Source organism: Ambystoma mexicanum, chromosome 4q, assembly GCF_040938575.1.
Source record: "Ambystoma mexicanum isolate Mex_15411 chromosome 4q, UKY_AmexF1_1, whole genome shotgun sequence".
NCBI lineage: Eukaryota > Metazoa > Chordata > Amphibia > Caudata > Ambystomatidae > Ambystoma > Ambystoma mexicanum.
The window spans coordinates 527138995-527151494 of NC_090928.1; the positions used below are offsets into that span (position 1 = coordinate 527138995).

The window sequence follows — 12500 nt, forward strand, 5'->3', positions numbered from 1 at the left end:
TTGTTTTCGCCCAACGTGGGGCTCGAACCCACGACCCTGAGATTAAGAGTCTCCTGCTCTACCGACTGAGCTAGCCGGGCTCCTTTGGATGCCTATAGTTTTCTTCCCTATCCCTGCACTGCCGCTTTCCATAGATAGGATGCTGTGTAATCATAGGCTCTGGTGGAGTTTGGAAAGAAAATACACATCAGCCAGAGGCAGAAATAGTCTAAGAAAGTATCAAACACAATTACCAGTCAATATCAGAACGCATTGAAGAATATCAGGAAATAGCCGATTAAACGTGTGGAAAAAAGTCTTATTTGTGTTTTCTCCACTTTATTTTATAGTAAGATGATACATACTTTTTCTTTTACAGTGAATACATTAAGGTGTGGTATTGCCCCATTACACATCATCCAGACATGCATTCATATATTGCATGTTAACAATGAAAATATTGCAAATATTGTAAAGAGACTTTCAATTTCTATTTTTTTGGTCAAAAAGCACTAAAATTTTAGTTGTTTTCCCCCAACGTGGGGCTCAAACCCACGACCCTGAGATTAAGAGTCTCATGCTCTACCGACTGAGCTAGCTGGGCTCCTTTGGATGCCTATAGTTTTCTTCCCTATCCCTGCACTGCCGTTTTCCACAGATAGGATGTATTTCTTTGGTCAAAAAGTCCTACAATTTTAGTTGTTTTCGCCCAACGTGGGGCTCAAACCCACGACCCTGAGATTAAGAGTCTCATGCTCTACCGACTGAGCTAGCCGCTAGCCGGGCTCCTTTGGATACCTATAGTTTTCTTCCCTATCCCTGCACTGCCGTTTTCCACAGATAGGATGCTGTGTAATCATAGGCTCTGGTGGAGTTTGGAAAGAAAATACACATCAGCCAGAGGCAGAAATAGTCTAAGAAAGTATCAAACACAATTACCAGTCAATATCAGAACGCATTGAAGAATATCAGGAAATAGCCGATTAAACCTGTGTGGAAAAAAGTCTTATTTGTGTTTTCTCCACTTTATTTTATAGTAAGATGATACATACTTTTTCTTTTACAGTGAATACATTAAGGTGTGGTATTGCCCCATTACACATCATCCAGACATGCATTCATATATTGCATGTTAACAATCAAAATATTGCAAATATTGTAAAGAGACTTTCAATTTCTATTTTTTTGGTCAAAAAGCATTAAAATTTCAGTTGTTTTCGCCCAACGTGGGGCTCGCACCCACGACCCTGAGATTAAGAGTCTCATGCTCTACCGACTGAGCTAGCCGGGCTCCTATGGATGCCTATAGTTTTCTTCCCTATCCCTGCACTGCCGTTTTCCACAGATAGGATGCTGTGTAATCATAGGCTCTGGTGGAGTTTGGAAAGAAAATACACATCAGCCAGAGGCAGAAATAGTCTAAGAAAGTATCAAACACAATTACCAGTCAATATCAGAACGCATTGAAGAATATCAGGAAATAGCCGATTAAACCTGTGTGGAAAAAAGTCTTATTTGTGATTTCTCCACTTTATTTTATAGTAAGATGATACATACTTTTTCTTTTACAGTGAATACATTAAGGTGTGGTATTGCCCCATTACACATCATCCAGACATGCATTCATATATTGCATGTTAACAATCAAAATATTGCAAATATTGTAAAGAGACTTTCAATTTCTATTTTTTTGGTCAAAAAGCACTAAAATTTTAGTTGTTTTCGCCCAACGTTTTCTTCCCTATCCCTGCACTGCCGCTTTCCACAGATAGGATGTATTTTTTTGGTCAAAAAGCACTACAATTTTAGTTGTTTTCGCCCAACGTGGGGCTCGAACCCACGACCCTGAGATTAAGAGTCTCATGCTCTACCGACTGAGCTAGCCGGGCTTCTTTGGATGCCTATAGTTTTCTTCCCTATCCCTGCACTGCCGTTTTCCACAGATAGGATGTATTTTTTTGGTCAAAAAGCACTACAATTTTAGTTGTTTTCGCCCAACGTGGGGCTCGAACCCACGACCCTGAGATTAAGAGTCTCATGCTCTACCGACTGAGCTAGCCGGGCTCCTTTGGATGCCTATAGTTTTCTTCCCTATCCCTGCACTGCCGTTTTCCACAGATAGGATGCTGTGTAATCATAGGCTCTGGTGGAGTTTGGAAAGAAAATACACATCAGCCAGAGGCAGAAATAGTCTAAGAAAGTATCAAACACAATTACCAGTCAATATCAGAACGCATTGAAGAATATCAGGAAATAGCCGATTAAACCTGTGTGGAAACAAGTCTTATTTGTGTTTTCTCCACTTTATTTTATAGTAAGATGATACATACTTTTTCTTTTACAGTGAATACATTAAGGTGTGGTATTGCCCCATTACACATCATCCAGACATGCATTCATATATTGCATGTTAACAATGAAAATATTGCAAATATTGTAAAGAGACTTTCAATTTCTATTTTTTTGGTCAAAAAGCACTAAAATTTTAGTTGTTTTCCCCCAACGTGGGGCTCAAACCCACGACCCTGAGATTAAGAGTCTCATGCTCTACCGACTGAGCTAGCTGGGCTCCTTTGGATGCCTATAGTTTTCTTCCCTATCCCTGCACTGCCGTTTTCCACAGATAGGATGTATTTCTTTGGTCAAAAAGTCCTACAATTTTAGTTGTTTTCGCCCAACGTGGGGCTCAAACCCACGACCCTGAGATTAAGAGTCTCATGCTCTACCGACTGAGCTAGCCGCTAGCCGGGCTCCTTTGGATACCTATAGTTTTCTTCCCTATCCCTGCACTGCCGTTTTCCACAGATAGGATGCTGTGTAATCATAGGCTCTGGTGGAGTTTGGAAAGAAAATACACATCAGCCAGAGGCAGAAATAGTCTAAGAAAGTATCAAACACAATTACCAGTCAATATCAGAACGCATTGAAGAATATCAGGAAATAGCCGATTAAACCTGTGTGGAAAAAAGTCTTATTTGTGTTTTCTCCACTTTATTTTATAGTAAGATGATACATACTTTTTCTTTTACAGTGAATACATTAAGGTGTGGTATTGCCCCATTACACATCATCCAGACATGCATTCATATATTGCATGTTAACAATCAAAATATTGCAAATATTGTAAAGAGACTTTCAATTTCTATTTTTTTGGTCAAAAAGCATTAAAATTTCAGTTGTTTTCGCCCAACGTGGGGCTCGCACCCACGACCCTGAGATTAAGAGTCTCATGCTCTACCGACTGAGCTAGCCGGGCTCCTATGGATGCCTATAGTTTTCTTCCCTATCCCTGCACTGCCGTTTTCCACAGATAGGATGCTGTGTAATCATAGGCTCTGGTGGAGTTTGGAAAGAAAATACACATCAGCCAGAGGCAGAAATAGTCTAAGAAAGTATCAAACACAATTACCAGTCAATATCAGAACGCATTGAAGAATATCAGGAAATAGCCGATTAAACCTGTGTGGAAAAAAGTCTTATTTGTGATTTCTCCACTTTATTTTATAGTAAGATGATACATACTTTTTCTTTTACAGTGAATACATTAAGGTGTGGTATTGCCCCATTACACATCATCCAGACATGCATTCATATATTGCATGTTAACAATCAAAATATTGCAAATATTGTAAAGAGACTTTCAATTTCTATTTTTTTGGTCAAAAAGCACTAAAATTTTAGTTGTTTTCGCCCAACGTTTTCTTCCCTATCCCTGCACTGCCGCTTTCCACAGATAGGATGTATTTTTTTGGTCAAAAAGCACTACAATTTTAGTTGTTTTCGCCCAACGTGGGGCTCGAACCCACGACCCTGAGATTAAGAGTCTCATGCTCTACCGACTGAGCTAGCCGGGCTTCTTTGGATGCCTATAGTTTTCTTCCCTATCCCTGCACTGCCGTTTTCCACAGATAGGATGTATTTTTTTGGTCAAAAAGCACTACAATTTTAGTTGTTTTCGCCCAACGTGGGGCTCGAACCCACGACCCTGAGATTAAGAGTCTCATGCTCTACCGACTGAGCTAGCCGGGCTCCTTTGGATGCCTATAGTTTTCTTCCCTATCCCTGCACTGCCGTTTTCCACAGATAGGATGCTGTGTAATCATAGGCTCTGGTGGAGTTTGGAAAGAAAATACACATCAGCCAGAGGCAGAAATAGTCTAAGAAAGTATCAAACACAATTACCAGTCAATATCAGAACGCATTGAAGAATATCAGGAAATAGCCGATTAAACCTGTGTGGAAACAAGTCTTATTTGTGTTTTCTCCACTTTATTTTATAGTAAGATGATACATACTTTTTCTTTTACAGTGAATACATTAAGGTGTGGTATTGCCCCATTACACATCATCCAGACATGCATTCATATATTGCATGTTAACAATGAAAATATTGCAAATATTGTAAAGAGACTTTCAATTTCTAATTTTTTGGTCAAAAAGCACTAAAATTTTAGTTGTTTTCGCCCAACGTGGGGCTCGAACCCATGACCCTGAGATTAAGAGTCGCATGCTCTACCAACTGAGCTAGCCGGGCTCCTTTGGATGCCTATAGTTTTCTTCCCTATCCCTGCACTGCCGTTTTCCACAGATAGGATGCTGTGTAATCATAGGCTCTGGTGGAGTTTGGAAAGAAAATACACATCAGCCAGAGGCAGAAATAGTCTAAGAAAGTATCAAACACAATTACCAGTCAATATCAGAAATAGCCGATTAAACCTGTGTGGAAACAAGTCTTATTTGTGTTTTCTCCACTTTATTTTATAGTAAGATGATACATACTTTTTCTTTTACAGTGAATACATTAAGGTATGGTATTGCCCCATTACACATCATCCAGACATGCATTCATATATTGCATGTTAACAATGAAAATATTGCAAAGAGACTTTCAATTTCTATTTTTTTGGTCAAAAAGCACTAAAATTTTAGTTGTTTTCGCCCAACGTGGGGCTTGAATCCACGACCCTGAGATTAAGAGTCTCATGCTCTACCGACTGAGCTAGCCGGGCTCCTTTGGATGCCTATAGTTTTCTTCCCTATCCCTGCACTGCCGTTTTCCACAGATAGGATGCTGTGTAATCATAGGCTCTGGTGGAGTTTGGAAAGAAAATACACATCAGCCAGAGGCAGAAATAGTCTAAGAAAGTATCAAACACAATTACCAGTCAATATCAGAACGCATTGAAGAATATCAGGAAATAGCCGATTAAACCTGTGTGGAAAAAAGTCTTATTTGTGTTTTCTCCACTTTATTTTATAGTAAGATGATACATACTTTTTCTTTTACAGTGAATACATTAAGGTGTGGTATTGCCCCATTACACATCATCCAGACATGCATTCATATATTGCATGTTAACAATCAAAATATTGCAAATATTGTAAAGAGACTTTCAATTTCTATTTTTTTGGTCAAAAAGCACTAAAATTTTAGTTGTTTTCGCCCAACGTGGGGCTCAAACCCACGACCCTGAGATTAAGAGTCTCATGCTCTACCGACTGAGCTAGCCGGGCTCCTTTGGATGCCTATAGTTTTCTTCCCTATCCCTGCACTGCCGTTTTCCACAGATAGGATGCTGTGTAATCATAGGCTCTGGTGGAGTTTGGAAAGAAAATACACATCAGCCAGAGGCAGAAATAGTCTAAGAAAGTATCAAACACAACTACCAGTCAATATCAGAACGCATTGAAGAATATCAGGAAATAGCCGATTAAACCTGTGTGGAAAAAAGTCTTATTTGTGATTTCTCCACTTTATTTTATAGTAAGATGATACATACTTTTTCTTTTACAGTGAATACATTAAGGTGTGGTATTGCCCCATTACACATCATCCAGACATGCATTCATATATTGCATGTTAACAATCAAAATATTGCAAATATTGTAAAGAGACTTTCAATTTCTATTTTTTTGGTCAAAAAGCACTAAAATTTTAGTTGTTTTCGCCCAACGTTTTCTTCCCTATCCCTGCACTGCCGCTTTCCACAGATAGGATGTATTTTTTTGGTCAAAAAGCACTACAATTTTAGTTGTTTTCGCCCAACGTGGGGCTCGAACCCACGACCCTGAGATTAAGAGTCTCATGCTCTACCGACTGAGCTAGCCGGGCTCCTTTGGATGCCTATAGTTTTCTTCCCTATCCCTGCACTGCCGTTTTCCACAGATAGGATGTATTTTTTTGGTCAAAAAGCACTACAATTTTAGTTGTTTTCGCCCAACGTGGGGCTCGAACCCACGACCCTGAGATTAAGAGTCTCATGCTCTACCGACTGAGCTAGCCGGGCTCCTTTGGATGCCTATAGTTTTCTTCCCTATCCCTGCACTGCCGTTTTCCACAGATAGGATGCTGTGTAATCATAGGCTCTGGTGGAGTTTGGAAAGAAAATACACATCAGCCAGAGGCAGAAATAGTCTAAGAAACTATCAAACACAATTACCAGTCAATATCAGAACGCATTGAAGAATATCAGGAAATAGCCGATTAAACCTGTGTGGAAACAAGTCTTATTTGTGTTTTCTCCACTTTATTTTATAGTAAGATGATACATACTTTTTCTTTTACAGTGAATACATTAAGGTGTGGTATTGCCCCATTACACATCATCCAGACATGCATTCATATATTGCATGTTAACAATGAAAATATTGCAAATATTGTAAAGAGACTTTCAATTTCTATTTTTTTGGTCAAAAAGCACTAAAATTTTAGTTGTTTTCGCCCAACGTGGGGCTTGAACCCATGACCCTGAGATTAAGAGTCTCATGCTCTACCGACTGAGCTAGCCGGGCTCCTTTGGATGCCTATAGTTTTCTTCCCTATCCCTGCACTGCCGTTTTCCACAGATAGGATGTATTTTTTTGGTCAAAAAGCAGTACAATTTTAGTTGTTTTCGCCCAACGTGGGGCTCGAACCCACGACCCTGAGATTAAGAGTCTCCTGCTCTACCGACTGAGCTAGCCGGGCTCCTTTGGATGCCTATAGTTTTCTTCCCTATCCCTGCACTGCCGCTTTCCATAGATAGGATGCTGTGTAATCATAGGCTCTGGTGGAGTTTGGAAAGAAAATACACATCAGCCAGAGGCAGAAATAGTCTAAGAAAGTATCAAACACAATTACCAGTCAATATCAGAACGCATTGAAGAATATCAGGAAATAGCCGATTAAACGTGTGGAAAAAAGTCTTATTTGTGTTTTCTCCACTTTATTTTATAGTAAGATGATACATACTTTTTCTTTTACAGTGAATACATTAAGGTGTGGTATTGCCCCATTACACATCATCCAGACATGCATTCATATATTGCATGTTAACAATGAAAATATTGCAAATATTGTAAAGAGACTTTCAATTTCTATTTTTTTGGTCAAAAAGCACTAAAATTTTAGTTGTTTTCGCCCAACGTGGGGCTCAAACCCACGACCCTGAGATTAAGAGTCTCATGCTCTACCGACTGAGCTAGCTGGGCTCCTTTGGATGCCTATAGTTTTCTTCCCTATCCCTGCACTGCCGTTTTCCACAGATAGGATGTATTTCTTTGGTCAAAAAGTCCTACAATTTTAGTTGTTTTCGCCCAACGTGGGGCTCAAACCCACGACCCTGAGATTAAGAGTCTCATGCTCTACCGACTGAGCTAGCCGCTAGCCGGGCTCCTTTGGATACCTATAGTTTTCTTCCCTATCCCTGCACTGCCGTTTTCCACAGATAGGATGCTGTGTAATCATAGGCTCTGGTGGAGTTTGGAAAGAAAATACACATCAGCCAGAGGCAGAAATAGTCTAAGAAAGTATCAAACACAATTACCAGTCAATATCAGAACGCATTGAAGAATATCAGGAAATAGCCGATTAAACCTGTGTGGAAAAAAGTCTTATTTGTGTTTTCTCCACTTTATTTTATAGTAAGATGATACATACTTTTTCTTTTACAGTGAATACATTAAGGTGTGGTATTGCCCCATTACACATCATCCAGACATGCATTCATATATTGCATGTTAACAATCAAAATATTGCAAATATTGTAAAGAGACTTTCAATTTCTATTTTTTTGGTCAAAAAGCATTAAAATTTCAGTTGTTTTCGCCCAACGTGGGGCTCGCACCCACGACCCTGAGATTAAGAGTCTCATGCTCTACCGACTGAGCTAGCCGGGCTCCTTTGGATGCCTATAGTTTTCTTCCCTATCCCTGCACTGCCGCTTTCCACAGATAGGATGCTGTGTAATCATAGGCTCTGGTGGAGTTTGGAAAGAAAATACACATCAGCCAGAGGCAGAAATAGTCTAAGAAAGTATCAAACACAATTACCAGTCAATATCAGAACGCATTGAAGAATATCAGGAAATAGCCGATTAAACCTGTGTGGAAAAAAGTCTTATTTGTGTTTCCTCCACTTTATTTTATAGTAAGATGATACATACTTTTCTTTTACAGTGAATACATTAAGGTGTGGTATTGCCCCATTACACATCATCCAGACATGCATTCATATATTGCATGTTAACAATGAAAATATTGCAAATATTGTAAAGAGACTTTCAATTTCTATTTTTGTTGGTCAAAAAGCATTAAAATTTTAGTTGTTTTCGCCCAACGTGGGGCTCGCACCCACGACCCTGAGATTAAGAGTCTCATGCTCTACCGACTGAGCTAGCCGGGCTCCTTTGGATGCCTATAGTTTTCTTCCTTATCCCTGCACTGCCGCTTTCCACAGATAGGATGCTGTGTAATCATAGGCTCTGGTGGAGTTTGGAAAGAAAATACACATCAGCCAGAGGCAGAAATAGTCTAAGAAAGTATCAAACACAATTACCAGTCAATATCAGAACGCATTGAAGAATATCAGGAAATAGCCGATTAAACCTGTGTGGAAAAAAGTCTTATTTGTGTTTTCTCCACTTTATTTTATAGTAAGATGATGCATACTTTTTCTTTTACAGTGAATACATTAAGGTATGGTATTGCCCCATTACACATCATCCAGACATGCATTCATATATTGCATGTTAACAATGAAAATATTGCAAAGAGACTTTCAATTTCTATTTTTTTGGTCAAAAAGCACTAAAATTTTAGTTGTTTTCGCCCAAGGTGGGGCTCGAACCCACGACCCTGAGATTAAGAGTCTCATGCTCTACCGACTGAGCTAGCCGGGCTCCTTTGGATGCCTATAGTTTTCTTCCCTATCCCTGCACTGCCGCTTTTCACAGATAGGATGCTGTGTAATCATAGGCTCTGGTGGAGTTTGGAAAGAAAATACACATCAGCCAGAGGCAGAAATAGTCTAAGAAAGTATCAAACACAATTACCAGTCAATATCAGAACGCATTGAAGAATATCAGGAAATAGCCGATTAAACCTGTGTGGAAAAAAGTCTTATTTGTGTTTTCTTCACTTTATTTTATAGTAAGATGATACATACTTTTTCTTTTACAGTGAATACATTAAGGTGTGGTATTGCCCCATTACACATCATCCAGACATGCATTCATATATTGCATGTTAACAATGAAAATATTGCAAATATTGTAAAGAGACTTTCAATTTCTATTTTTTTGGTCAAAAAGCACTAAAATTTTAGTTGTTTTCGCCCAACGTGGGGCTCAAACCCACGACCCTGAGATTAAGAGTCTCATGCTCTACCGACTGAGCTAGCCGGGCTCCTTTGGATGCCTATAGTTTTCTTCCCTATCCCTGCACTGCCGTTTTCCACAGATAGGATGCTGTGTAATCATAGGCTCTGGTGGAGTTTGGAAAGAAAATACACATCAGCCAGAGGCAGAAATAGTCTAAGAAAGTATCAAACACAATTACCAGTCAATATCCGAACGCATTGAAGAATATCAGGAAATAGCCGATTAAACCTGTGTGGAAAAAAGTCTTATTTGTGTTTTCTCCACTTTATTTTATAGTAAGATGATACATACTTTTTCTTTTACAGTGAATACATTAAGGTGTGGTATTGCCCCATTACACATCATCCAGACATGCATTCATATATTGCATGTTAACAATGAAAATATTGCAAATATTGTAAAGAGACTTTCAATTTCTATTTTTTTGGTCAAAAAGCACTAAAATTTTAGTTGTTTTCGCCCAACGTGGGGCTCGAACCCATGACCCTGCGATTAAGAGTCTCATGCTCTACTGACTGAGCGAGCCGGGCTCTTTTGGATGTTTATAGTTTTCTTCCCTATCCCTGCACTGCCGTTTTCCAGAGATAGGATGTATTTTTTTGGTCAAAAAGCACTACAATTTTATTGTTTTCGCCCAACGTGGGGCTCGAACCCACGACCCTGAGATTAAGAGTCTCATGCTCTACCGACTGAGCTAGCCGGGCTCCTTTGGATGCTTATAGTTTTCTTCCCTATCCCTGCACTGCCGTTTTCCACAGATAGGATGCTGTGTAATCATAGGCTCTGGTGGAGTTTGGAAAGAAAATACACATCAGCCAGAGGCAGAAATAGTCTAAGAAAGTATCAAACACAATTACCAGTCAATATCAGAACGCATTGAAGAATATCAGGAAATAGCCGATTAAACCTGTGTGGAAAAAAGTCTTATTTGTGTTTTCTCCACTTTATTTTATAGTAAGATGATACATACTTTTTCTTTTACAGTGAATACATTAAGGTGTGGTATTGCCCCATTACACATCATCCAGACATGCATTCATATATTGCATGTTAACAATGAAAATATTGCAAAGAGACTTTCAATTTCTATTTTTTTGGTCAAAAAGCACTACAATTTTAGTTGTTTTCGCCCAACGTGGGGCTCGAACCCACGACCCTGAGATTAAGAGTCTCATGCTCTACCGACTGAGCTAGCCGGGCACCTTTGGATGCCTATAGTTTTCTTCCCTATCCCTGCACTGCCGCTTTCCACAGATAGGATGCTGTGTAATCATAGGCTCTGGTGGAGTTTGGAAAGAAAATACACATCAGCCAGAGGCATAAATAGTCTAAGAAAGTATCAAACACAATTACCAGTCAATATCAGAACGCATTGAAGAATATCAGGAAATAGCCGATTAAACCTGTGTGGAAAAAAGTCTTATTTGTGTTTTCTCCACTTTATTTTATAGTAAGATGGTACATACTTTTTCTTTTACAGTGAATACATTAAGGTGTGGTATTGCCCCATTACACATCATCCAGACATGCATTCATATATTGCATGTTAACAATCAAAATATTGCAAATATTGTAAAGAGACTTTCAATTTCTATTTTTTTGGTCAAAAAGCACTAAAATGTTAGTTGTTTTCGCCCAACGTTTTCTTCCCTATCCCTGCACTGCCGCTTTCCACAGATAGGATGTATTTTTTTGGTCAAAAAGCACTACAATTTTAGTTGTTTTCGCCCAACGTGGGGCTCGAACCCACGACCCTGAGATTAAGAGTCTCATGCTCTACCGACTGAGCTAGCCGGGCTCCTTTGGATGCCTATAGTTTTCTTCCCTATCCCTGCACTGCCGTTTTCCACAGATAGGATGTATTTTTTTGGTCAAAAAGCACTACAATTTTAGTTGTTTTCGCCCAACTTGGGGCTCGAACCCACGACCCTGAGATTAAGAGCCTCATGCTCTACCGACTGAGCTAGCCGGGCTCCTTTGGATGCCTATAGTTTTCTTCCCTATCCCTGCACTGCCGTTTTCCACAGATAGGATGCTGTGTAATCATAGGCTCTGGTGGAGTTTGGAAAGAAAATACACATCAGCCAGAGGCAGAAATAGTCTAAGAAAGTATCAAACACAATTACCAGTCAATATCAGAACGCATTGAAGAATATCAGGAAATAGCCGATTAAACCTGTGTGGAAACAAGTCTTATTTGTGTTTTCTCCACTTTATTTTATAGTAAGATGATACATACTTTTTCTTTTACAGTGAATACATTAAGGTGTGGTATTGCCCCATTACACATCATCCAGACATGCATTCATATATTGCATGTTAACAATGAAAATATTGCAAAGAGACTTTCAATTTCTATTTTTTTGGTCAAAAAGCACTAAAATTTTAGTTGTTTTCGCCCAACGTGGGGCTCGAACCCACGACCCTGAGATTAAGAGTCTCATGCTCTACCGACTGAGCTAGCCGGGCTCCTTTGGATGCCTATAGTTTTCTTCCCTATCCCTGCACTGCCGTTTTCCACAGATAGGATGTATTTTTTTGGTCAAAAAGCACTACAATTTTAGTTGTTTTCGCCCAACGTGGGGCTTGAACCCACGACCCTGAGATTAAGAGTCTCATGCTCTACCAACTGAGCTAGCCGGGCTCCTTTGGATGCCTATAGTTTTCTTCCCTATCCCTGCACTGCCGCTTTCCACAGATAGGATGCTGTGTAATCATAGGCTCTGGTGGAGTTTGGAAAGAAAATACACATCAGCCAGAGGCAGAAATAGTCTAAGAAAGAATCAAACACAATTACCAGTCAATATCAGAACGCATTGAAGAATATCAGGAAATAGCCGATTAAACCTGTGTGGAAAAAAGTCTTATTTGTGTTTTCTCCAC

At 39.5% G+C, this 12500-nt stretch overlaps 10 non-coding genes across 10 annotated transcripts; all 10 read right to left on the reverse strand.

The window, feature by feature from the left end:
• Positions 1-1795: 1795 nt before the first annotated feature.
• On the reverse strand, positions 1796-1868 carry TRNAK-CUU (transfer RNA lysine (anticodon CUU)). Its single transcript has one exon. It is a non-coding gene; the product is annotated as a tRNA-Lys (tRNA).
• Positions 1869-1970: 102 nt separating this feature from the next.
• Positions 1971-2043, reverse strand: TRNAK-CUU (transfer RNA lysine (anticodon CUU)). The gene has a single exon. It is a non-coding gene; the product is annotated as a tRNA-Lys (tRNA).
• Positions 2044-3760: 1717 nt separating this feature from the next.
• TRNAK-CUU (transfer RNA lysine (anticodon CUU)) lies at positions 3761-3833 on the reverse strand. The gene has a single exon. It is a non-coding gene; the product is annotated as a tRNA-Lys (tRNA).
• A 102-nt stretch (positions 3834-3935) lies between these two features.
• Positions 3936-4008, reverse strand: TRNAK-CUU (transfer RNA lysine (anticodon CUU)). Its single transcript has one exon. It is a non-coding gene; the product is annotated as a tRNA-Lys (tRNA).
• Positions 4009-6018: 2010 nt separating this feature from the next.
• TRNAK-CUU (transfer RNA lysine (anticodon CUU)) lies at positions 6019-6091 on the reverse strand. The gene has a single exon. It is a non-coding gene; the product is annotated as a tRNA-Lys (tRNA).
• Positions 6092-6193: 102 nt separating this feature from the next.
• On the reverse strand, positions 6194-6266 carry TRNAK-CUU (transfer RNA lysine (anticodon CUU)). Its single transcript has one exon. It is a non-coding gene; the product is annotated as a tRNA-Lys (tRNA).
• A 3982-nt stretch (positions 6267-10248) lies between these two features.
• TRNAK-CUU (transfer RNA lysine (anticodon CUU)) lies at positions 10249-10321 on the reverse strand. The gene has a single exon. It is a non-coding gene; the product is annotated as a tRNA-Lys (tRNA).
• A 423-nt stretch (positions 10322-10744) lies between these two features.
• On the reverse strand, positions 10745-10817 carry TRNAK-CUU (transfer RNA lysine (anticodon CUU)). Its single transcript has one exon. It is a non-coding gene; the product is annotated as a tRNA-Lys (tRNA).
• A 525-nt stretch (positions 10818-11342) lies between these two features.
• On the reverse strand, positions 11343-11415 carry TRNAK-CUU (transfer RNA lysine (anticodon CUU)). The gene has a single exon. It is a non-coding gene; the product is annotated as a tRNA-Lys (tRNA).
• Positions 11416-12013: 598 nt separating this feature from the next.
• TRNAK-CUU (transfer RNA lysine (anticodon CUU)) lies at positions 12014-12086 on the reverse strand. The gene has a single exon. It is a non-coding gene; the product is annotated as a tRNA-Lys (tRNA).
• Positions 12087-12500: the final 414 nt, after the last annotated feature.